The following is a 27,515-nucleotide window of genomic DNA, read 5'->3' as shown; positions in this document are numbered from 1 at the left end:
AACCGGCCCAACACTATTTGATCTTTTTCTTTTTCTTTTTCCGAAAGACTTTGGAAATCTGTTAAAAATTATAGAAAAATCCTAAAATTGTGAAACCAATTTTCCTAGGCTTGTTATTTTCCCTAGAATTTAATAAAAATAGTTTTGTGATTTTTAGTGGAAATAAGAAATTTTAGGGTATTTAAAGTAGTTAAAAGTATTAGTTATGGATTTTTAGAAAATAATGGGTAAATCCAAAAATGCCCAAACTTTTTATGAGGACTTAACACAATATTTAGAAGCCTTGGGTAGAGTTTGAATTGATTTAAACCATGTTTGATAACTAGAACCCTAAACCACCCCCCTGCCCTTTGAGCTCCTTTACCGACTCCGGAAACCCTAAGTTCTCGGAGTTCCGTGAAGGAAAGTTGTATTCAAGACATAGATAATAAGTTTATATTGTCTTTGCATCCTCATGAGCATCCCATGGCATCCATTCTTATACATATGTATGGTTATGATTAGAACGTGAAGAAGAAATAGAAGTCACCGAAGAAAGGACACCACCACCCTCGGATTCTCAAGCAAGCAACTGCTTCTACTTTGATATTTGTGGATCCGAACCCGACTCACCTGTTAACGAAGGCAAGCCCCGGTGCATTTGCCACCTCCCTTTATGTTTTTAAAATCTTTCTCACTTGCTTACTGCATTAGGTGATAGGAGTTGATTGATTAAACAATTCCTGCATTACCTTCCTTGATCTTGATTACCCTCCTTGACATCCTGTTTTTACAAAAAGGTTTTACTATGCTTAGTATTGCTTTAGAAAAACAAAAGGATTTGTTTTACAAAAGATGTTTGGCAAAGTGGGAGGGTTGTTTTCGAAAATAAAACTTGATGGTGAATCCATCATGGCCATGATGGATTCAACATCAGAAAAGATGTACCTCTGCCAGGTACCAACCTTTGGGGTTAAATGATTAAGCTGAGACCGGGCGGGTGACTTGCACGAGAAGAGAGTCTCGGTGTAGTGTCTCCGTCTGAGTCGATTAAGGACCTTGTCGATGTAGGCTTGATGATCGAGGACCCTTTAACTGGTCACATGCCTCGTCATGGGTAAGCCTTGCCTCGGGCAGACTAAGGCCAGAATAAGATAACACGAAATGGGCGTGGAGCGGTGGCGAGAGTAGCGTGTACCCTCCGTGGCAAGAGGCTGGACGGTGGTGTATCTGTGCTCTCGGTTTGCGTGAACCTGATCTGGTCTTAAGAACCCCGGTGGCGGGTTGACATATGCAAGGGTTAAGTGCTACATATGTCGTGTGATTGGAGATCCTCAGCTGAGTATAATCGATTCGGATCGCCGTACCTTCGCGGTTATGAAGACTTGGTCACTGACCTACACGTAGCATTCCACTAAAGATGATGGGTTTTTGTAAGAAATTGGCTAGTGCAGGACCAGTGATTGAACTAGGGTAGAAAGAACTCTAGTTACAGGTAATTCTACTTAACTTGACAAATAAAATTGGATTTTAAGGATCCACTTTAGTAAGCATTTCTGCAAAACAGAGTCTTTGATTATTGAAAGGCCTTATCTTGACTCCCATATAACCAGCATACCCTTGAGAGTCTTTTCTTTAGTCGGGTAAGACTTGCTGAGTAATTCCATACTCAGGGTTTATCCCTTCGTTGTTTTCAGGTGAGGAAGTAGCAGATTTCTGTTGCTTCTGTGCTAAGGTGGTTCCTAAGGAAGAAAAACAAGACTGAAGTGCGGGAGGACTTGGATCCTCCATTAGAAACCTTTTGCTTAAACTTATCGGGAGGAGTTTGTGCCTCCCTTGGTTTGTATAATATTACTTCTCAGCACTCGCTTTTAGTTCTGGTCTGTAATAAAACAACTCGAGCTGCTTTTAAAATAAATGTAAGTTATGTAATCGCTTTCGCAATTCTTTATCTCCGATGTTCTGTAATGTCTGCAAGACGGGTGAAACGTGAAAGGGAAATGTGCCTTTGGGCCATTTCTAAGTATTTTGGTGATTTAGTGTCCAACACAAGTGCCTAAATGTAAAATGGTGGACAAAGTACAAATCAAGGATAAAGGTATGTTTCTCAGACCTAGTACATTGTTTTAGAGACTAATGTATTGTGTCTAAGTGCTGGAAACAGGAAAAGACCAACTGGAAATGTCTTGGCTCGAGCAGCCAAGACTCTGCTCAGTCTGGGTGCACCGGACTGTCCGGTGGTGCACCGGACAGTGTCCGGTGGTGCACCGGACAGTGTCCGGTGCGCCAGGCTGTATTGAGCGAAGTGGCCGCTCTCGGGAATTCACCGGCGACGTACGGCTATAATTCACCGGACTGTCTGGTGTGCACCGGACTGTCCGGTGAGCCAACGGTCGGCCGGGCCAACGGTCGGCCGCGCAATCTGCGCGGGACACGTGGCCGAGCCAACGGCTAGAAGGGGGCACCGGACTGTCCGGTGCGCACCGGACATGTCCGGTGCGCCAACAGCTCCCAAATCCGCAACGGTCGGCTTCGCTATTTAAGGAAGGAAATCGGGCACCGGACAGTGTCCGGTGTGCACCGGACTGTCCGGTGCGCCAGTCGACAGAAGGCAAGATCAGCCTTCCTAGATTGCTCTCAACGGCTCCTAGCTGCCTTGGGGCTATAAAAGGGACCCCTAGGCGCATGGAGGAGTATACCAAGCATTCCTACAACATTCCTAAGCACCAAGACATCGATTCCGCGCCTTTGATTCTTTGCGATAGCAATTAGAGCTCTTGTTGAGTTGAGAACTCATTGAGTTGTGTTGTGAGCTCTTGTTGCGACTTGTGTGCGTGGTGTTGCTGTGATTTCTTGTCTTGAGTGTGTTGCTTATTCCCCCTTACTCCGTGCTTCTTTGTGAATTTCAAGTGTAAGGGCGAGAGGCTCCAAGTTGTGGAGATTCCTCGCAAACGGGATTGAGAAAAGCAAGCAAAACACTGTGGTATTCAAGTTGGTCTTTGGACCGCTTGAGAGGGGTTGATTGCAACCCTCGTCCGTTGGGACGCCACAACGTGGAGTAGGCAAGCGTTGGTCTTGGCCGAACCACGGGATAACCACCGTGCCATCTCTGTGATTGATTTCTTGTGGTTATTGTGTTTTGACTCCTCTCTAGCCACTTGGCAATTATCGTGCTAACACTTAACCAAGTTCTTGTGGCTTAAGTTTCAAGTTTTTACAGGATCACCTATTCACCCCCCCCTCTAGGTGCTCTCAATTGGTATCAGAACCGTTCTCTTCACAAAGGGACTAACCGCCCGAAGAGATGGATCCTAAGGGGAAGGGTATCGTGATCAACGATAAAGAGAAGGAGTCTTTCGTCAACGAGCCAAAGGATGACAAGCCTACCAACTCGGGCTTGGGACATAGACGAAAAGATGGGAAGAAGAAGAAGACAAGGCGCATTAAGGAGATCGTCTACTACGACGACAGTGATGAGTCCACTTCTTCCCACAAGGACAACGACGACAACGACTACGACAAACGAAAGACGGTTAACTCGAACTTTTCTTTCGATTATTCACGTATCCCTCAAAGTTCAAATTCACATTTGCTCTCCATTCCTCTCGGCAAGCCTCCACACTTTGATGGGGAGGACTACGGATTTTGGAGCCACAAAATGCGTAGTCACCTATTCTCTCTCCATCCAAGCATATGGGAGATTGTTGAGAATGGAATGAAGTTTGATAGCTCGGATAGTCCCATTTTTATTAATGAACAAATTCATAGAAATGCACAAGCTACTACTGTGTTGTTAGCCTCTTTGTGCAGGGACGAGTATCATAAAGTGAGCGGCTTGGACAATGCCAAGCAGATCTGGGACATCCTCAAGATTTCTCATGAGGGAAACAACGTCACCTTGCTCACCAAGATGGAATTGGTGGAGGGAAAGCTTGGACGATTCGCGATGATAAGGGGCGAGGAACCGACACAAACATACAACCGGCTCAAGACCCTTATCAACAAAATAAGGAGCTACGGAAGCACGCGATGGACGGACCACGATGTCGTCCGACTGATGCTAAGGTCCTTTACCGTTCTTGATCCTCATTTGGTGAATAATATTCGTGAGAATCCCAGGTACACCAAAATGTCGCCCGAAGAAGTCCTTGGAAAATTCGTTAGCGGGCGAATGATGATCAAGGAGGCGAGGTACGTGGACGACGCATTGAATGGTCCAATCAACGAGCCTCAACCCCTTGCTCTCAAGGCAACAAGAAGCAAGGAGGTGCTACCTAGCAAGGTGGCACAAATTGAGGCGGCCGGACTTAATGATGAAGAGATGGCCCTCATCATCAAGAGATTCAAGACGACGCTAAAGGGTCGCAAGGGGCAGCCAAGCAAGACCAAGACAAAGGGGAAGCGCTCATGCTTCAAATGTGGTAAGCTTGGTCATTTTATTGCTAACTGTCCCGACAATGATAGTGACCAGGAAAAAGGAAACAAGAGGGAGAAGAAGAAGAATTACAACAAGGCCAAGGGCGAGGCACATATCGGAAAGGAGTGGGATTCGGATTGCTCCTCCTCCGACTCTGACAATGAAGGACTCGCCGCCACTGCCTTCAACAAGTCATCCCTCTTCCCCAACGAGCATCACACATGCCTCATGGCGAAAGAGAAGAAGGTATGTACTCGAGACAGTACTACTTATGATTCTTCAAGTGATGATTCTAGCGATGAGGAAATAGATTACTCTAGCTTGTTCAAGGGATTGGATAGAAATAAAATTGATAAAATCAATGAATTGATTGATGCCTTGAATGAAAAGGATAGGCTTTTAGAAAAGCAAGAGGATTTGTTGTATGATGAACATGATAAATTTGTAGAGGCACAAAAATCCTATGCTTTAGAAGTTAAAAGAAATGAAATGCTTTCTTATGAACTATCTACTTGTCATGAAACCATTTCTACGTTACAAGGTGTTAACAATGATTTAAATGCTAAATTAGAAGCAGCTAATAAATCTAATTCTTGTATAAAACATGTTATGATTTGCACTAGGTGTAAGGATTTTGATATTGATGCTTGTAGTGAACACCTAGTTTCAATTTCTAGATTAAATGATGAAATAGCTAGTCTTAATGACCAACTTAAGACTAGCAAAAGTGATTTCGATAAGCTAAAATTTGCAAGGGATGCCTACACGATTGGTAGACACCCCTCAATTAAGGATGGACTTGGCTTCAAGAGGGAAGCCAAGGACTTAACAAGCCATAAGGCTCCCATCTCCACCAAGGAGAAAGGGAAGGCCCCTATGGCTATGAGTGCTAAAAAGAACCATGCTTTTATGTATCATGACAAGAGGCAATATAGAAATGCTTATAGGAGTTATAATGCATATGATGCTTTTGATTCTCATGCCATGTTTGCTTCTAGTTCTTCCTATGTGCATGATAGAAATGTCGCTAGGAAAAATGTTGTTCATAATATGCCTAGGAAAAATGTTGCTAATGTTCCTAGGAAAGTTAATGAACCGTCTACAATTTATCATGCTTTAAATGCTTCCTTTGCTATTTGTAGAAAGGATAGAAAGATAGTTGCTAGGAAGTTAGGGGCAAAATGCAAGGGTGATAAAACTTGCATTTGGGTCCCTAAGGAAATTATGACTAACCTTGTAGGACCCAACAAGAGTTGGGTACCTAAGACCCAAGCCTAAATTTGCCTTGCAGGTTTATGCATCCGGGGGATCAAGCTGGATTATCGACAGCGGATGCACAAACCATATGACGGGGGAGAAGAAGATGTTCACCTCCTACGTCAAGAATAAGGATCCCCAAGATTCAATCATATTCGGTGATGGGAACCAAGGCAAGGTGAAAGGATTAGGCAAGATTGCAATATCTAATGAGCACTCTATTTCTAATGTGTTTTTAGTTGAGTCGCTTGGATATAATTTGTTATCTGTTAGTCAATTATGCAAAATGGGATATAATTGTCTATTTACAAATGTAGATGTGTCTGTCTTTAGAAGATGTGATGGTTCACTAGCTTTTAAGGGTGTACTAGACGACAAGCTTTATTTAGTTGATTTTGCAAAAGAGGAGGCCGGTCTAGATACATGCTTAATCGCTAAGACTAGCATGGGCTGGCTGTGGCATCGCCGCTTAGCACATGTGGGGATGAAGAACCTTCACAAGCTTCTAAAGGGAGAACACGTGATAGGTTTGACTAATGTGCAATTCGAAAAAGATAGACCTTGTGCAGCTTGTCAAGCAGGTAAACAAGTGGGAGGAGCACATCACAGCAAGAATGTGATGACCACTTCAAGACCTCTAGAGCTACTGCATATGGACCTCTTCGGACCCGTCGCCTATCTGAGCATAGGAGGAAGTAAGTATGGTCTAGTTATTGTTGATGACTTTTCCCGCTTCACTTGGGTGTTCTTTTTACAGGATAAGTCTGAAACCCAAGGGACCCTCAAGCGCTTCCTCAGGAGAGCTCAAAATGAGTTTGAGCTCAAGGTGAAGAAGATAAGAAGCGACAACGGGTCCGAATTCAAGAATCTTCAAGTGGAGGAGTTTCTTGAGGAGGAGGGGATTAAGCACGAGTTCTCCGCTCCCTACACACCTCAGCAAAATGGTGTGGTAGAGAGGAAGAACAGGACGCTCATAGATATGGCGAGGACTATGCTTGGAGAGTTCAAGACCCCCGAGTGCTTTTGGTCGGAAGCCGTGAACACGGCTTGTCACACCATCAACAGGGTCTACCTTCACCGCCTCCTCAAGAAGACTTCATATGAGCTGCTAACTGGTAACAAACCCAATGTGTCTTATTTTCGTGTATTTGGGAGCAAGTGCTATATTCTTGTGAAGAAAGGTAGAACTTCTAAATTTGCTCCCAAAGCTGTAGAAGGGTTTTTATTAGGTTATGATTCAAATACAAAGGCGTATAGGGTCTTCAACAAGTCATCGGATTTGGTTGAAGTCTCTAGCGACGTTGTATTTGATGAGACTAATTGCTCTCCAAGAGAGCAAGTTGTTGATCTTGATGATGTAGATGAAGAAGACGTTCCAACGGCCGCGATACGCACCATGGCGATTGGAGATGTACGGCCTCAGGAACATTTGGAGCAAGATCAACCGTCTTCCTCAACTATAGTGCAACCCCCAACTCAAGACGATGAACAGGTTCATCAACAGGAGGCGTGTGATCAAGGGGGAGCACAAGATGATCATGAAATGGAGGAAGAAGCACAACCGGCACCTCCAACCCAAGTTCGTGCGATGATTCAAAGGGATCATCCCGTCGACCAAATTCTGGGTGATATTAGCAAGGGAGTAACTACTCGATCTCGATTAGTTAATTTTTGTGAGCATTACTCCTTTGTCTCTTCTATTGAGCCTTTCAGGGTAGAAGAGGCCTTGCTAGATTCGGACTGGGTGTTGGCCATGCAAGAGGAGCTCAACAACTTCAAGAGGAATGAAGTTTGAACACTGGTGCCTCATCCTAAGCAAAATGTTGTGGGAACCAAATGGGTGTTCCGCAACAAACAAGACGAGCACGGGGTGGTGACAAGGAACAAGGCTCGACTTGTGGCAAAAGGTTATGCCCAAGTCGCAGGTTTGGACTTTGAGGAGACGTTTGCTCCTGTGGCTAGGCTAGAATCAATTCGTATTTTGCTAGCATATGCCGCTCACCATTCTTTCAGGTTGTACCAAATGGATGTGAAGAGCGCTTTCCTCAACGGGCCGATCAAGGAGGAGGTGTACGTGGAGCAACCCCCTGGCTTCGAGGATGAACGGTACCCCGACCACGTGTGTAAGCTCTCTAAGACGCTCTATGGACTTAAGCAAGCCCCAAGAGCATGGTATGAATGCCTTAGAGATTTCTTAATTGCTAATGCTTTCAAGGTTGGGAAAGCCGATCCAACTCTTTTCACGAAGACTTGCGATGGTGATCTTTTTGTGTGCCAAATTTATGTCGATGACATAATATTTGGTTCTACTAACCAAAAGTCTTGTGAAGGGTTTAGCAGGGTGATGACGCAGAAATTCGAGATGTCGATGATGGGCGAGTTGAACTACTTCCTTGGGTTCCAAGTGAAGCAACTCAAGGACGACACTTTCATCTCCCAAACGAAGTACACGCAAGATTTGCTAAAACGGTTTGGGATGAAGGATGCCAAGCCCGCAAAGACGCCGATGGGAACCGACGGACACACCGACCTCAAAAAAGGTGGTAAGTCCGTTGATCAAAAAGCATACCGGTCCATGATAGGTTCTTTGCTTTATTTATGTGCTAGTAGACCGGATATTATGCTTAGCGTATGCATATGTGCTAGATTTCAATCCGATCCTAAGGAGTGTCACTTAGTGGCTGTGAAGCGAATTCTTCGATATTTAGTCGCTACGCCGTGCTTCGGGATCTGGTATCCAAAGGGGTCTAACTTTGACTTGATTGGATATTCAGATTCCGAATATGCTGGATGTAAGGTCGATAGGAAGAGTACATCGGGGACGTGCCAATTCTTAGGAAGGTCCCTGGTGTCATGGAATTCTAAGAAACAAACTTCCGTTGCCCTATCCACTGCTGAGGCCGAGTATGTTGCCGCAGGACAGTGTTGCGCACAACTACTTTGGATGAGGCAAACCCTCAGGGACTTTGGCTACAATCTGAGCAAAGTCCCACTCCTATGTGATAATGAGAGCGCTATCTGCATGGCGGAAAATCCTGTTGAGCACAGCCGCACAAAGCACATAGACATCCGGCATCACTTTTTGAGAGACCACCAGCAAAAGGGAGATATTGAAGTGTTTCATGTTAGCACCGAGAACTAGCTAGCCGATATCTTTACCAAGCCTCTAGATGAGAAGACCTTTTGCAGGTTGCGTAGTGAGCTAAATGTCTTAGATTCGCGGAACCTGGATTGATTTACAGCATACATGTGTTTATGCCTTTGATCATGTTCCTTATGCATATTGTTGTTAAACAATAGTGCTCAAGTTGTACAAACACTCCCTGGACCTCACAAGTCCGTTGCAAAGTGATGCACATGTTGAGGGGGAGATGTGTTACAACTTGACCATTTGAGACTAACCATGTGCTTGAGTTTGATGATTTAGTCTCGGAGAAGGATTGAAAGGGAAAAGGTGGACTTGGACCATGAAAGACTTCCACTGCACTCCGATGAGAGGGTAACTTCTTCCAAGTTCATCTCATGTACTCTTATTGCCTTTGTATTCTTATTGAAGATTTTGGTGAGGCAATGGGGTTCTAGGGCCAAGATTGATCCCGTTTTGGTGCTTGATGCCAAAGGGGGAGAAAATAAAGGCCAAAGCAATAGATGGATCAGCTACCACTTGAGAAATTTTGAAAATAGTAGATTAGAGCTTTTGGTTTGTCAAAACTCTTTTATTGTCTCTTATGTCAAAAGTTGGCCTTTTGTGGGGAGAAGTGTTGATTATGAAAAAAGGGGGGAGTTTTTTTTGAAATCCTTGATCAAATTTCTTTGGAATACCTCTCTTTATGTCTCTACAAGTGGATTTGACTTAGAGATAGGAATTTGAGTTTGATTTGCAAAAAAAAAAAAAACAAACCAAGTGGTGGCATAGAGTGATCCATATATGTCAAATTTGATTCAAAACAACTTTGAGTTTTCATTTGAATTGATTTTGTACTTGTTCTACTTGCTTTATGTTGTGTTGGCATAAATCACCAAAAAGGGGGAGATTGAAAGGGAAATGTGCCTTTGGGCCATTTCTAAGTATTTTGGTGATTTAGTGTCCAACACAAGTGTGCCTAAATGTAAAATGGTGGACAAAGTACAAATCAAGGATAAAGGTATGTTTCTCAGACCTAGTACATTGTTTTAGAGACTAATGTATTGTGTCTAAGTGCTGGAAACAGGAAAAGACCAACTAGAAATGTCTTGGCTCGAGCAGCCAAGACTCTGCTCAGTCTGGGTGCACCGGACTGTCCGGTGGTGCACCGGACCGTGTCCGGTGCGCCAGGCTGTATTGAGCAAAGTGGCCGCTCTCGGGAATTCACCGGCGACGTACGGCTATAATTCACCGGACTGTCCGGTGAGCCAACGGTCGGCCGGGCCAAAGGTCGGCCGCGCAATCTGCGCGGGACACGTGGCCGAGCCAACGGCTAGAAGGGGGCACCGGACTGTCCGGTGCGCCAACGGCTCCCAAATCCGCAACGGTCGGCTTCGCTATTTAAGGAAGGAAATCGGGCACCGGACAGTGTCCGGTGTGCACCGGACTGTCCGGTGCGCCAGTCGACAGAAGGCAAGATCAGCCTTCCTAGATTGCTCTCAACGGCTCCTAGCTGCCTTGGGGCTATAAAAGGGACCCCTAGGCGCATGGAGGAGTATACCAAGCATTCCTACAACATTCCTAAGCACCAAGACATCGATTCCGCGCCTTTGATTCTTTGCGATAGCAATTAGAGCTCTTGTTGAGTTGAGAACTCATTGAGTTGTGTTGTGAGCTCTTGTTGCGACTTGTGTGCGTGGTGTTGCTGTGATTTCTTGTCTTGAGTGTGTTGCTTATTCCCCCTTACTCCGTGCTTCTTTGTGAATTTCAAGTGTAAGGGCGAGAGGCTCCAAGTTGTGGAGATTCCTCGCAAACGGGATTGAGAAAAGCAAGCAAAACACCGTGGTATTCAAGTTGGTCTTTGGACCGCTTGAGAGGGGTTGATTGCAACCCTCGTCCGTTGGGACGCCACAACGTGGAGTAGGCAAGCGTTGGTCTTGGCCGAACCACGGGATAACCACCGTGCCATCTCTGTGATTGATTTCTTGTGGTTATTGTGTTTTGACTCCTCTCTAGCCACTTGGCAATTATCGTGCTAACACTTAACCAAGTTCTTGTGGCTTAAGTTTCAAGTTTTTACAGGATCACCTATTCACCCCCCCCTCTAGGTGCTCTCAAATCGTTCCTGGTAAGGTAAGGAAAGATACCGAGCTTGTCAAGTAGTTCAGGGGCACCTACAGGGTTGTCTGAGGTCCGTTGGACAAGGACAACTGTAGGTGGGCCTAATTACTTGGGAGGTTCCGTCACAGTGGAGTGAGCGCCGATACTCCACACGTGTCCTCTTGTCGTCGATGATGATGTCTGTCCCAGGGAGGGGAGTTGTCGTGGTGCCTCGACCGTCCCCAGGTCGTGCCACCAGTCGAAGCCGTTGCCGACTCAGTTCTAGTGGCCTGACTCCGCGCAGGGATGCCGTGATCCCAGTCATATTCTTCCCGGCGCCAGATCTCTTTCTCATGTCGTTGTTCGTGTGAGGCATTGATCGAGCTCCGTGCGTCTCGCCGATTATTGATGGCGTGTCGTATATCACTCAGTGGATGAGCGAGAGGCAGAATGTGATTAGCTGCTCGGGTGAACAGTTGCCGATAGCCCTCGGCGTCTGGAGTCCGAGGGAGGCCATCTGCTATCCGAGCCAATACTCCACCGACCTCACTCGGTGTGTTCATGGCTCAGGCGAAGTCGGGGTTCAGGTTTCATCTAAAAAGTGGATTCTCTCGGCGTTGTCTCGCTTCCTGCTCAGCCTGCTCTTTCTCTGAAGGCCCGTTCTTCTGGAGTCTCTCCCATCTCTGAGACCTCATCTCGTGACATGGGCTGCTCCGGGTCCCGCTCTCCAGCTTCTTGATGTCGCCGAATATTTCGGCGTCGGTTCCTTCACCAGCGAGATTCCTGCTGAAGAGGTTCTTCTCCTGGCGCGGTTTGAGATGCGTAACACCCTACGTCCTGGCGTGAATACTTTGTGTGGTGGGTTACAAGGAGGTTCTCTAGTACCGAGGATGTTAGAGAACTGGGTGGGTGGCTAAGTAGTGAGAGTTGTTTTTGAGGGGATGCCCCCTAGGCCTTATATACTCGACCGTGGGGCATTACATGTGGATATGATAACAACGTGAGCCTAAGTAATAGTGAACCGACTGAGCCTGTCTTCCTATAATTCTGCTAACCAATCTCCGCTCTATTCTGATGTACGAGGCCCCTGCGCGGGAAGGTCGGATCCTTGTTGCGGTTGCCGTTCAAACTCATCGGGCCGTCTGGGCCTGCGTCAATCCAATCTTGTGTCAATCCACTTTAGCGGGCGTGCCTCCCCAGGCCCACGAAGGGATGACCTTGCGAACTATCGGGCCCAAGGCCTGTCGCGAGGTCTTTTAACCTTCTAGTGGACCCGGGGGATATCTGTCCCCCACAGGGAGGACTCTCTCAAAGGAGTCCGGCAACAAACACAAGGAGGAATCCTCTTCCTCCATCAAGTCGCATCGGAGAGGTGACAAGAGGAAGAAGATGAAGAAGGTGGTCTACTACGAGACTGACTCTTCGTCACCCTCCACATCGAGCTCCGAGTCATCCACCGCTTCTAAGCGCCATGAGCGCAAGAAGTATAGTAAGACGCCTCTTCACTATCCCCATATTTCTAAGCGCGCTCCATTACTTTCTGTTCCCCTAGGCAAACCACCATATTTTGATGGTGAAGATTATTGTATGTGGAGTGATAAAACGAGGCATCACCTAACCTCACTTCACGAAAGCATATGGGACATAGTTGAATTTGGAGCACAGGTACCCCAAGTGGGGGACAAGGATTATGACTCGGACGAGGCCGCCCAAATACGACACTTTAACTCCCAAGCAACTTCTATACTCCTCGCCTCTTTATGTTGAGAGGAGTGTAATAAGGTGCAAGGGTTAAAGAGCGCAAGGAAATTTGGGATGTCCTCAAAACCGCACACGAAGGGGATGAGGTGACCAAGATCACCAAGCGGGAGACGATCGAGGGGGAGCTCGGTCGTTTCGTCCTCAACAAAGGAGAAGAGCCGCAAACAATGTACAACCGGCTAAAAACCATGGTGAACCAAGTGCACAACCTTGGGAGCACCAAATGGGATGACCATGAAATGGTCAAGGTTATTCTAAGATCCCTTGTTTTTTGCAATCCTACTCAAGTACAATTAATTCGTGGGGATCCTAGATATAAACTAATGTCTCCCGAGGAAGTGATTGACAAGTTTGTGAGCTTTGAACTTATGATCAAAGACTCCAAACACATTGTCAACTTGGAGCAAGGCACCACCTCTACACCTGAGGTGCAACCCGTCGCATTCAAGGCGACGGAAGAAGAGAAGGAGTCTACATCAAGTAGGCTTCCAATTAACGCCTCCAAGCTCGACAACGAGGAAATGGCGCTCATCATCAAGAGCTTCTGCCAAATCCTCAAACAAAGGAGGGGGAAAAACTACAAGTCCCACTCCAAGAAGGTGTGCTACCGGTGTGGTAAGTACAGTCACTTTATTGCTAAATTTCCAATTTCTAGTGAAAGTGACAGGGACGAAGACAAGAAGGGGAAGAAGAAGGAGAAGAAAAGATACTACAAGAAGAAGGGCGGCGATGCCCACATATGTCGGGAATGGGACTCCAACGAGAGCTCCACCGACTCCTCCGACGAGGATGCCGCCAACATCGCCGTCAACAAGGGCCTCCTCTTCCCTAACGTCGGCCATAAATGTCTCATGGCTAAGGACGGCAAAAATAAGAAGGTACACTCTAGAGCCACCCCCAAATATACAACATCTAGTGATGAGGGTAGTTCTAGTGATAGTGAAGATAATTTAATGAAATTTATTTGCCAACCTTAGCATGGACCAAAAGAAAAAATTAAATGAATTAATAGAAGCCATTAATGAGAAGGATGAACTCTTGGATAGCCAAGAGGACTTCCTCATTAAAGAAAACAAAAAAATTGTTAAGTTGAAAAATGCTTGTGCTCAGGAAGTAGAAAAATGTGAAAACTTATCTAAGGAGCTTAGCATTTGCCATGATTCAATTTCTAGTCTTAGAACTAAAAATTCTAATTTAATTTTTAAGATTGAAAAATTGAATGTTTTCAATGATTTTATTTACTATCTTAGAGATGAGAATGTTAGATTAAATGATAAGATAGAGGATTTAAATGCTTGCAAACCTTCTACATCTACTATTGAGCATGTTTCCATTTGCACTAGATGTAGAGATGTTAATGTTGAAGCTATAAATGATCACCTTGCCATGATTAAGAAACAAAATGATCACATAGCTCAACTAAGTGCTAAAATTACCGAGCATGAGCTCGAAAATGAAAAAATTAAATTTGCTCGTAGCATGCTTTATAATGGGAGACGCCCTGGCATTAAGGATGTCATTGGTTTCCAATAGGGGAGCAATGTCAAGCTTAATGCCCCTAAAAGATGGTCTAATTTTTTTAAGGGCAAGGCTCCCATGGTTCAGGATAATGAAGGCTATATTTTATACCCTGCAAACTACCCCAAACACAAAATTAGGAGAATTCATGCTAGAAAACCTCACATTGTTTCTCATCATGCATTTATGTATAAAAATGAGGCTTCTAGCTCTAGGCATACAACTCATATTAAATCGCCTAAAAAGAAAATTCCTACTGCATCAAATGAGCATAATGTTTCATTTAAGACTTTTGATGCATCTTATGTTTTAACTAACAAATTAGGCAAAGTAGTTGCCAAATATGTTGGGGGCAAACACAAGAGTTCAAAGACTTGTGTTTGGGTACCCAAGGTGCTTGTTTCTAACATCAAAGGACCCAAGACTGTTTGGGTACCTAAGAACAAGGCCTAAAATTGTTTTGTAGGTTTATGCATCCGGTGGTTCAAGTTGGATAATCGATAGTGAGTGCACAAACCACATGACAGGGGAGAAAAGGATGTTCTTCTCCTATGAGAAAAATGAAGATCCCCAACGAGCTATCACATTCGGGGATGGAAAACCAGGTTTGGGTAAAATTGCTATATCCCCTGACCATTCTATTTCCAATGTCTTTCTTGTAGATTATTTAGATTACAACTTGCTTTCTATTTCTCAATTATGCAAAATGGGCTACAACTGTCTATTTACAGATGTAGGTGTTACTGTCTTTAGAAGGAGTGATGATTCAGTAGCATATAAGGGAGTGTTAGAAGGTCAGTTATATTTAGTTGATTTTAATGATAGCAAAGCTGAACTTGACACTTGCTTAATTGCTAAGACTAATATGGGTTCACTCTGGCATCGCCGACTTGCCCATGTTGGAATGAAGAATCTTCACAAACTTCTAAAGGGAGAGCACGTTTTAGGACTAACAAATGTTCATTTTGAGAAAGACAGGGTTTGCAGCGCATGCCAAGCTGGAAAGCAGGTTGGAGCCCATCATCCACACAAGAACATCATGACGACTGATAGGCCGCTCGAGCTACTCCACATGGATTTATTCGCCCCGATTGCTTACATAAGCATCGACGGGAGTAAGTACTGTCTAGTTATTGTGGATGATTATTCTCGCTTCACTTGGGTATTCTTTTTGCAGGAAAAATCACAAACCCAAGAGACCTTAAAAGGATTCTTAAGACTGGCTCAAAATGAGTTCGGATTAAGGATAAAAAAGATAAGAAGCGATAATGGGACGGAGTTCAAGAATTCATAAATTAAAGGGTTTCTTGAGGAGGAGGAGGGCATCAAGCATGAGTTCTCTCCCTACACACCTCAACAAAATGGTGCAGTGGAGAGGAAGAATCAAACTCTACTGGATATGGCAAGAACCATGCTTGATGAGTACAAGACTCCGGTCCGGTTTTGGGCTGAGGCGATTAACACCGCCTGCTACTCCATCAACCGGTTATATCTTCACCGAATCCTCAAGAAGACAACATATGAACTCCTCAGTGGTAAAAAGCCCAATGTTTCATATTTTAGAGCCTTTGGGAGTAAATGCTTTATTCTGATTAAAAGAGGTAGAAAATCTAAATTTGCTACTAAGGCTGTAGAAGGCTTTTTACTTGGCTATGACTCAAACACAAGGGCATATAGAGTCTTCAACAAATCCACTGGATTGGTTGAGGTTTCTTGTGACATTGTGTTTGATGAGACTAATGGCTCCCAAGTGGAGCAAGTTGATCTTGATGAATTAGATGACGAAGAGGCTCCGTGCGTCGCGCTAAGGAACATGTCTATTGAAGATGTGTGCCCTAAAGAATCCGAAGAGCCTCCACAAGCACAAGATCAACCGTCATCTTCCAACCAAGCATCTCCACCAACTCAAGACAAGGATAAGGCTCAAAATGATGAAGATGAAGATCAAGAGGATGAGCCACCTCAAGAGGAGGACAATGATCAAGGGGGAGATGATGATAAAGACAAGGAAGATGAGCAATAAATACAGGGTCAAAGATCGCCACACCCAAGAGTCCACCAAGCAATTCAACGAGATCACCCCGTCAACTCCATCCTTGGTGACATTCATAAGGGGGTAACCACTAGATATCGAGTTGCTCATTTCTGTGAACATTACTCTTTTGTCTCCTCTATTGAGCCATACAGGGTAGAAGATGCACTAAGAGATCCGGATTGGGTGCTGGCTATGAAAGAGGAGCTCAACAACTTCACAAGGAATGAGGTATGGCATTTAGTTCCACGTCCTAATCAAAATGTTGTAGGTACCATGTGGGTATTCCGCAACAAGCAAGATGAGCATGGTGTGGTGACAAGAAACAAAGCCCGACTTGTGGCCAAAGGTTATTCACAAGTCGAAGGTTTGAACTTTGATGAAACTTATGCACCTGTAGCTAGGCTTGAGTCAATTCGAATATTACTTGCCTATGCTACTTACCATGGCTTTAAGCTTTTTCAAATGGACGTGAATAGTGCCTTCCTCAATGGACCCATCAAGGAAGAGGTCTATGTTGAGCAACCTCCCGGCTTTGAAGATAGTGAGTACCCTAACCATGTGTATAAACTCTCAAAGGCGCTTTACGGGCTCAAGCAAGCCCCAAGAGCATGGTATGAATGCCTACGAGATTTTCTTATCACTAATGGCTTCAAAGTCGGAAAAGTCAATCCTACTCTCTTGACTAAAACTGTTGCAAAAGATTTGTTTGTATGCCAAATTTATGTTGATGATATCATATTTGGGTCTACTAACAAATCAACTTGTGAAGAGTTTAGTAGGATCATGATACAGAAATTCGAGATGTCTATGATGGGGGAGTTGAAGTATTTCCTAGGATTTCAAATCAAGCAACTCCAGGATGGCACCTTCATCTGCCAAACAAAGTACATTCAAGACATACTTAAGAAGTTTGGGATGAAGGATGGCAAACCCAACAAGACACCCATGGGAACCAATGGGAATCTCGACCTCAACACGGGAGGTAAATCCGTAGATCAAAAGGTATACCGGTCGATGATAGGATCTTTACTCTACTTATGTGCATCTCGACCGGATATTATGCTTTCTGTATGCATGTGTGCAAGGTTCCAGGCAAATCCTAAGGAAGTTCACCTTAGGGCCATGAAAAGAATCATGAGATATTTAGTTTACACTCCTAAGTTTGGGCTTTGGTACCCCAAGGGATCCACTTTTGATCTAATAGGATATTCCGATGCCGATTGGGCAGGGTGTAAAATTGATAGAAAGAGCACATCAGGGACTTGTCAGTTTCTGGGGAGATCCCTAGTGTCTTGGGCTTCAAAGAAACAAAACTTTCTCCTATGTGACAATGAGAGTGCAATCCGCATGGCAGATAACCCCGTTGAACACAGCCACACTAACACATAGACATTCGGTATCACTTTCTAAGAGATTACCAACAATGGGGGATATCGAAATAGCTTATGTAAACACCAAGAATCAATTAGCCGATATCTTTACCAAGACACTAGATGAAAAAACCTTTAGCAAACTTAGGAATGAGCTAAATATACTTGATTCTCGGAACTTTGATTGAAACATTACACACATAGCTCATTTATATACCTTTGATCATGTCTCTTTCATTTTGGTACAAATGCATATTTCTTATTATTCTTGTACCAAGGCTACGACTAATATGTTTTCAAGTGTATTTCTCCACTAAGTCGTAGATTGAAAGGGAAATGGAGTCTTCGGCAAAGAACAAGGCTTCCACTCCACAACTCTAACGGTAACATCTACCCTTTGCCGTTGTTTCTCCACTCTCAATTGGTATAACCCTTCACTCATATTTATATTACCATTTGGGAGAAAGATGCAAAAAGGGCTCTCAAGGTCTCCGTATTTGGCGCTTAATGCCAAAGGGGGAGAAAATATTAAGCCAAAAGCAAAAGGACCGCACACCACCATAATTTCAAAAAAATTTGAAATGAAGTTTTAATTGATATTTTTCACATTGGTATCTATGTCATGGCAATTTCTCAATTGTATCTAATTTACAATTAATTCTTCAATTGGTATCTTTAAAAGTCAATTTTCAAAATTGGAATCTATTTCAAAAACCCTCTTGAAAGCTAAGAGGAGAATTTCATTCAGGGGGAGTTTTATTTAGTCAAAGGAAAAGCATTTGAAACAGGGGGAGAAATTTCAAATCTTGAAAATGCTTCTTGCAATCTTATTCATATACCTTTGACTATTTGCAAAAGATTTTGAAAAGGTTTTCCAAAAGGATTTGCAAAAACAAAACAAGTGGTGCAAATGTGGTCCAAAATGTTAAATAAAAGAAAAGCAAGCCATTCAAATTTAGTGAGACATTCAATTGGTTTAACTCCAAGTAACCTATGCACATTTTAAATGCAAACTAGTTATATTTCTACACTTACTATTTGCTTTGGTTTGTGTTGGCATCAATCACCAAAAAGGGGGAGATTGAAAGGGAAATAGGGTTAACCTTTTTCTATAATTATTTTTGGTGGTTGATCGTCAACACAAACTCATGGACTAACTAGTTTGTCTAGAATTCATGTATTACAGGTGCATAAGGTTCAACACAAACCAATAAAAGATTCAAGTTAGGTACACCATTTTAAAGGAGCAAAAGGACTTGAGTGTGTTGTGGACTGGCGCACCGGACTGTCAGGTGTGCCACCGAAGAGTGTCTAGTGCACCAGGACCGTACAGGGGTCAACCAGCCACTCTCGGGAAAATGCAGACGCGCTCCGCTACAATTCACCGGACTGTCCGGTGAGCCAGCGGGCAACGGCTATCTATGGGCAACGGTCGACTGCAAAAGTACCTGCCACGTGAACAGTGCTGTGACAGAAGTCAGAGCCACGAAGTTATAGGGCACCGGACTGTCCGATGTGGCACTAGACTGTCCGATGTGGCACCAGACTGTCCGGTGCTGCAAGAAGACAAAGCTCCAACGGTCGACTTCGCTCTGAAGCCTAACAGTTGGGTGACGTGGCGGCGCACCGGACAGCGCACAGTACCTGTCCTGTGGCGCACCGGACTGTCCGGTGCACCCATCGCCAGCAGCCTCCCCAACGGCTATGGAAGTGGTTGGGGGCTATAAATACCCCCCAACCACCTCATTCATAACCATCCAAGCATTCCAAACATTGCATTCAATACAAGAGAAAAAGACTCCACTCCAAGACACATCAAATAGATTTGATCCTCTCCAAAGCCTCTAATTCAACTCAATTCCATTAGGGACTTGAGAGAGGGTGTTCTTGTGTTCTTTTGTTGCTCTGGTTGCTTGGCTTGGGCTTTTTCTTTTCTTTCTCTTACTCTCAAGTGCTTTGTAATCGAGGCAAGATACACCAAGTGTGTGGTGGTCCTTGCGGGGTCTTAGTGACTCGTGAGATTAAGGAAGAAGGCTCACTCGGTCTAAGTGACCGTTTGTGAGAGGGAAAGGGTTGAAATAGACCAAGTCTTTGTGACCTCCTCAACGGGGTCTAGGTTCTTTGGAACCGAACCTCGGTAAAACAAATCACTATGTTCACTCGCCTTATTTCTTGGTTGATTTGTTTTCCCTCTCTTTTGGACTTGAATATAAATCTAACGCTAACCCCAACTTGTAGTGTGTGTTTAAAGTTATAAATTTCAGGTTTCGCCTATTCACCCCCCCTCTAGGCGACTTTCAGGTGCCCCGGTTGGTTTACATTAAGGATAAATTACAATAAACTTAAGACTTACAAGACTCTAAAAACTTAGGAAACTGATTACTTAGGAACTCCTCAGATTCCCATGTAGCTTCATCTTCAGAATGTTTATTCCATTGCACTTTGTAGAATTTGATAGTCTTTCTGTGGGTAATCCTTCCTTGTTGATCTACAATCTTAATAGGGTGCTCGGAATAAGTTAAATCTAGTTCTAGATCAACATCAGAAGCTTCCACCACCTTGTCAGGTACTTGAAGGCATTTCTTTAGTTGGGATACATGGAATACATTATGTATGACCGAAAGATGTTCAGGCAGCTTTACTATGTAAGCCATAGATCCACACTGTGCTACTATTTCAAAAGGACCAACGTATCGTGGTGCCAGCTTTCCCATGACGCCAAAACGAGTTACTCCTTTCATAGGTGAAACTTTCAGATACACAAAATTGCCAACATGGAAATACAAGGGTCGTCTTCTCTTATCTGCATAACGTTTGTGACGATGTTGTGCTATCTTTAAACACTGTTGGATAAGTTTCGCTTTCTCTTCTTCTTCCTTTACTAGATCTGGTCCAAAGAAGTACCGTTCACCGAGCCCTGACCAGTTCAGTTGAGTTCTGCATCGCTAGCCATAAAGAGCCTCAAAAGGTGCCATCTTGATACTCTCTTGGTAACTATTGTTATAGGAGAATTCAGCCAATGGCAAGCACTCATCCCATTTTCCGGAATAGGCTAATACACATGCCCTTAACATATCTTCCAAGATTTGATTCACCCTTTTGGTTTGCCCACTAGTTTGGGGATGATAGGCTGAACTATGAACTAGCTTAGTATCAAGAGATTTGTGAAAGTGTTCCCAAAATCTAGAGATGAATTGAGGTCCTCGATCAGACACTATGGTCTTAGGCACACCATGCAGACTCATAATCCGAGCAATATATAGTTCAGCATAAGTCTTCGTTGGATACAAAGTCTTTACCGGTAAGAAGTGTGCGACTTTAGTAAAATGGTCCACAATCACCCAGATAGAGTCATAACCCTTTGATGTCTTTGGTAAACCTACGATAAAATCCATACTGATATCCTCCCATTTCCCTTCTGAAATAGGCAACGATTGCAATGGTCCAGCAGACTTTAGATGTACAGCCATTACTCGTTGGCAAACATCATACCTAGCAACATAACGAGCAATTTCTATTTTCATCTTTGTCCACCAGAATCGATGTTTCAAGTCTTGATACATCTTATTACTCCCAGGATGGAGAGAATACCGGGAAGTATGAGATTCATCAAGTATCTGTTGCCTTAACTTCGGAACTTTTGGGACTACTAGCCGGTTCTTAAACGAAAGAATACCTTTGTCATCAAGTTGAAAACATGTAGTGGGATCCACTGCCATATGCGCTTTAATATGGGCTATTCTTGCATCAGTCTTTTGAGCTTCCACGATTTGATTAACTAGAGTTGATTCCAACTGCAGATTGGCTAGTAGGGTTGGTTGGAACATACTCAGATTCAGTCGTTCCATTTCTTGATAGATTGTTGTTTTGAACAGACTAGCCGACAAATAACATAAATGCTCCTTGCGACTGAGCGCATCCGCGACCACATTTGCCTTTCTGGGATGATAATGCACTTCTAGATCATAATCCTTGATTAGTTCAAGCCACCTTGGTTGTCTCATATTTAATTCCTCTTGAGTGAAGATGTACTTGAGACTTTTATGATCTGTATAAATATGGCAAATATTGCCTAGAAGATAGTGACGCCAAATCTTCAAAGCATGAACAACTGCAGCAAGCTCTAGATCATGAGTAGGATAATGTTCTTCATGTCTCTTCAACTGCCGTGAAGTATATGCTGTTACACGGCCTTCTTGCATTAATACACATCCGATGCCCGTACCTGAAGCATCACAATAGACATTGTTGGGGACTTGTTCTCAAATGCTACGAGTTAAGAACAAGGCAACACAAAATGTTAATGATTAAAGCCCCTCATCTTCCGAAGCATTATTTCTCTTAGGATATAATGATCTTCAGACGAAGGTCACAAAGGACGTACCTTCATCATCTCGGTATATATATATATTGATGAGAGAAGAAGCGTGTGAGACATGAGAGTCAACATGAATAATTATACAACATCATTAACATATCTTTATTAAATCATCATAAATGAATATGAACAATATTGAATTACATTTGTACCTTCGGCTTGAAAGAAGGTAAAAGTCCAAGCGTGACGCAAGAATGAATACCAGTCAGCGTGAACAGTACGGGGGTACTGTTCATCTATTTATAGGCACAGGGCGCAGCCTGTGTAAAATTACATTCATGCCCTTTATGTTTACTATTGACTTAAAGACAATCTATCGAGGACTAGATAGCCTTTTCCTCCTTAAGTCGGTTCCTTTTTCTGCTACTGAGTCGAAGCTTCCTTGCGCGTAGCTTCATAGCTGGTCCAACCTTCGTCCAACCATGCTCCTTATATTGTGTTTAGCTTCATTCCAAGTCCGAAGGTTCCTGTACATATATTACACTTGGGAAACATTGTTAATCATGTTTTTGAGGACCTTTGGAAGACGAAGGCCCCCAACAGTAGCCCCTCGCAGTATTAATTTGTTATAATAACGAATTCAAACTGCGACATGAACGAAGGCCTTAAACCGAAGGTCTGAAAAAACACCTTTCCTTTGCTAGAATAGCAATAGTCAATGACAGATGGGGCCCTTCAAGTTGCAACACACGGAGCGTATAAATATAAACCCACACCGGCAGCATTTGGCACGCCATTTCTGCCATTTGTGTTATTGTGTCAAATTTTTAGCTCATGCTCACTAGATCTTGCTTGATTCTTGAGCCTTTTGAGCTTCGGTTCAAAGACGTTTTCACCATGTCTGGGGAAAATGACTGAGGAAAAGAAGATGACTGTGGAGACGAAGCTAGCTGAAGAGACGAAGTTGTTTGAAGAAAAGAAGACTGTGGATCCTTTCATCACCGGGTTTGTTGAGTCTATGTCAAAAACAAACACAGAGAAGATTATGATGACAGTGATATAGTTATGTTGTCGAAAGTGGAGACGAAGATTCTGAAGATCGGCCCTGGCGACCAAGCCATACTGTCTTCGGAAAATCGACTATTAAACAGAGTCATCTTGACAACATGGGAGGAAGGTACTTTCGGGACATGTCTATCATGAGAGTTGGCGGAGACAACAACGTCCCTGCTCCTGAGGAAAATGAAGTTGTTATCTACCGAAGCTTTTTAAGGCTGGTCTTCGGTTCGCTTTAAGCAAGTTTGTGGTTAAAGTGCTAAAGATATACCAGATCTTCCTTCATCAGATCACCCCCGAAGCTATAATGAGGATGGAGATTTTTGTCTCGGCTATACGGATCCAGGGGCTAGAGCCAAGCGCGAAGTGCTTCTGTAGTATGCACGAGCTTTTGTATGAGACGAAGGCTATTGGCAAAGAACAGTACCATAACAACTTCGGTTGTTATGGACTTATTGCACGCCCCAACGCAAGCCACCCGGTGCCAACATTCTGGAAGAGATGGCCCGGAGCCTGGATGGAGGAGTGGTTTTATGTTAAAAATGACTTAAAGGCAAGGGAAGAGATCAAAGAAATCATACAGCAACCCATTTGGTCTCGCTTCGGCCTTTGAAGGCCGAAGGTGGAAATTGATGACGCTGTTGAAGCATGTCAAAGGGCTTTTAACACTGTTTGTTCCTTCATTGGCACAAGGGATTTGATTCAAGAGCATATATCCTTCAGGGTATGGCCACTTGTGGAAAGCTAGGATATGCCGAAGGAGACCATAGCCGATTCTAGTGAGGGTGGTCTGGTCCGGCTGAAGTACACCTTTAGATTCAGGGAGAAGTTTGATGAGCCAAACGACGACTGGCTGAAGTGCATCGAAGCTACTAGTGATGAGCTACTTGGAGCATACTCCAAGGCTAAAGATAATGCTCTGTCCGCAGCCTTTGGAGGTCGGGGTAAGAAAAGATTAAACAGGGTATTTGATGCTATTGGCTTCGTATACCCTGATTACCGCTACCCACTGCGAGGGCAAGAGAAAAAGAGGAAGATTGCCGCTTCAGTCACCCCAGCTGAGCCAAAGAGCAAAAAGGTGAAGGTTCTGACCCACCGGCCGCATTATATTGAACCGGCTGTAATAGTATCTGTATTTGGCGTAGAGTCCTCTTCAGCTACCGAAGCAAAGCAAACTGTTCTGATTATGCAGAGCACTGAAGAGCTGATTGTAGTGCCAAAGGTGCCTACAGTCGAGCCAACCTTATCTAAAGATGATAAGGCCGAAGAGCCACAGTCAAAAGAAACAATGAAAATGCAGAAATTTTGAGCCCTTCAACGGAGGCAAAACTGCCGAAGGTACAAAAAGCTTCTGTCGCGACTCCCAAGAGGAGAAGAATGGCCAACGTGTTGGACGATGTGCTGGAGACTACGAAAGCTTTGAGCCCCGCTCCTTCAAAGAAAATTGCCAAAGCACAAACTGAAGTCGTAATTGGGCAGGCTGAAGTCGAAACTGGGCAAGCCGAAGCCACAATTGGGAAACCGGGCAAGCCGAAACCAAGACTGGGCCACTAATGCCCAGCGAGACGAAGGCTGTCACATCTGAAGTCCAAGCTGATCAACAAACTCCAGATACCATTCTGACAGCAAGGCAAGATATGGCAGAAAGGGCAAAATCTCCTGCCTTCGAAGCGCAGGTCGAAGCTGTTGATTACATTTATCGACATGCTTCGGGGAAAAAACTGTCCGAAGATGAAATCGCGGAGGCAAGGCATTATGCTCAAAAACTGAAATATCTGAAAGGAGCCTTAGTATTTAACGGAAGTAATGAAGATGATTTCCTATACTGTCTCCTGGACAATAAAGAAATATTCGTTTGCCAGGAGATAGCTAAGAATATGGGATTCCCGAAGCTGGAAAATGGCCTTTCAATTTTGTCGAAGGATGATCTTGCCAACATCCTAGCATACAACAGTATAAAGGTATAAAAGTTAACTTTTATGTTGGAAACTAACGTATTTCATTGTCATATTCAATTCTTTCTTCTTTTTTATAGGGCTTGATTCTTAGTAATGCCCTGAGGGCACAGAAGAATATTGAAGACGAAGGCTATACAATGGCTCTGAATAGCCTTCATTCAGAGGTGATTGAATTGAGAAAAGAAGGTCCTGAAAAAGACAAAATCTTAATTTCATTGGTAAACAAAGTGAAGGAAGACGAAGCTAGTTTCAAAGCTCAGGTCGAAGCCCAGAAAACTGAAATTGAAGACCTTCGAAGACAACTGGCCGAAGCTAAGGAAAACTGCGCACTCGCACAGGCTAACCAAGAAATTAGCGAATACTGGAAAAATTATCTGGAGAAAAATGTTGAAGAACTTCGCCAATCCAAGGAAAGGTGTTTCGAGAAACCCTTGGATTGTGTGAAAAATTGAAAACTAGCTTCGCCAAAGTGGGTGCCTACTCTGCCGAAGAAAACTTCGTACGAGGCGACCCTGAAGGCGTTATTGAATGGATAAGTGGAGAAGCCGAAGCCTTCGAAGGAATTCTGAGTGATCGGGGGGATGTTTGTGCGTTTTCCGGTGCGCGGGGGATTTTAGCCATCTTGGAGAAGGCCAGGTGTGATCACGTCAAGACCATGGCCCAGGCCGAAGCTGCCTTCTCCATGGATGATACGAAGGATCCATGATCTGAAGCAACCTTGATGGGTGGGAAGTTTTATTATGATGTCTGGGTGAATGGTGGCCGAGAGATGGCTCATGAAATTATAAAAAAGAGTGAACAAGACACCCATGACGCCCGAGCGGAAGCAAGACGAGCTGAAGAGGCTGTAGAGCGTGAAAAGCGTATAGGTATTATCTTTTGGCTTTTTAGCTTCAGAACTTGTTTTGTGGCTTTGAATTAATCAATTTTTCCTACTTCAGCTGAACTACCTCTGCCGCCGGAACCGTACGATCCCCTAGCTGATCCAGAAATGAAGGAAGCGCTGGACATCATAAACATGGTTGAATCCATTATCAACGAAGTCGTCAACAAATTGCTGAATGAAGTTGCAGAGGAAGTCCTTAAAGAGGAATAGATTTCATTGTAATAAACATTTTGAAAAGCTTGATGTATATAACAAATGAAGGGAGATTAGGTTTCTATTGTAACAAAACTATGAAATTTGATGTGTGTAACTTTGAATCAAATATGTAAATTATTGTAACTTATTTATTTGCGATGCATTAAACTTACATGCATACCATTTTTGAGCCTTCGACAAAAAAACACCTTCCCTTCTTTTCATGCTTCATAAAGAATAAGATCCATGCTTCACAAAGAAAAACATCCATGCTTCACAAAGAGAGATCCCTTCTTGTGACAAGGCTAATGAAACTGTATTTCCCGAAGCTTAGTTTGTGCCTTAGCACATGTTCATTATGACGAAGCATTTTCCGAAGACCAGCTCCGTATTCAATTCTCGAGTCATTGATGCAATATGATGTATGATGTGATGTTATGCAAAATGATGTTGTTGGGGGTCTGCTTCGTCGCCGAAGGTCCTGTAAGAAGAAACACCTTCGAAAGATCAGCACAGAAATAACACCGAAGCTACCTTCCAAGGAACTTCGACATAACGACATGCCTTGAGACGAAGGGTTCACCGACTTAAAGATGAAAAGACAGATCGGCCCATGATAGTTTGTGTCATGATTGTAATCGGTTGTAAAGGGTATAAATGTAATTTCACACAGGCTGCGCCGTGTGCCTATAAATAGATGCACAGTACCCCCGTACTGTTCACGTTGACTTGTACTTGCTCGTGCGTCACGCTTGTACTCTTACCTTCTGTCAAGCTGAAGGTACAAATGTAATCCCGTGTTGTTCTCATTCATTCATGATCATATAATGAAAGATATATTATGATGTCATATGATTATCCATGTTATTTCCCATGTTTCGTATGCTTCATCTTTCATTGATATATGTTGTTATGATTAAGGTACATCCTTCATAACCTTCGTCCGAAGATTGTTATATCCTTAGGGAAATAATGTTTCGAAGGACGAAGGGCATTAACCATTAACCTATTTTTGTGTTGCCATGTTCTTAATTCATAGCATTTGAGAACAAGTCCCCAACATTGGCGTCCACCTCCGGTGAACTCACTTCCACTTTTGAGCTGATGGCTTCGTTCAGCAACCAAGCCGAAGCATCTTCAGCTACGAAGCTGGTGTTTCCGATAACAGGCGGCTTAGGTTCAGAGCCGGCTAACAAGAAGCAGAAGAAGGAAGCACAGAGAAGGGTACAACATGTTGGGGTGCAGGGACCCTTCATCAAGTCAAAATGGTCCTACATCCCAATCACCTTCTCCCAGGAGGACCTTCAGCTTAAAGATTACCCTCATAATGACGCTATGGTCATATCTTGTGTCATCAAGAGATTTTTGGTCCATAATGTTCTGGTTGATACAGGCAGTGCAGCGGATATCATATTTGCTAAGGCCTTCAGACAGATGCAAGAACCAGAGGATAAGATTCATGATGCTACACATCCTCTATGTGGCTTCGGAGGAAGGTAGATTGTAGCACTCGGCAAAATCACAATGTCAGTGACCTTCTA

At 43.8% G+C, this 27,515-nt stretch overlaps 1 pseudogene; it reads left to right on the top strand.

Moving 5' to 3' along the window:
- The window catches only part of LOC109944313 (uncharacterized), a 74,623-nt pseudogene extending 48,634 nt beyond the window's left edge, over window positions 1–25,989 (top strand).
- The last annotated feature ends 1,526 nt before the right edge of the window (window positions 25,990–27,515 follow it).

This window comes from Zea mays, chromosome 2 (genome assembly GCF_902167145.1).
Source record: "Zea mays cultivar B73 chromosome 2, Zm-B73-REFERENCE-NAM-5.0, whole genome shotgun sequence".
NCBI lineage: Eukaryota > Viridiplantae > Streptophyta > Magnoliopsida > Poales > Poaceae > Zea > Zea mays.
The sequence above is the reverse complement of the archived record's forward strand: the minus strand, read 5'-3'. Positions and strand labels throughout refer to the sequence as shown.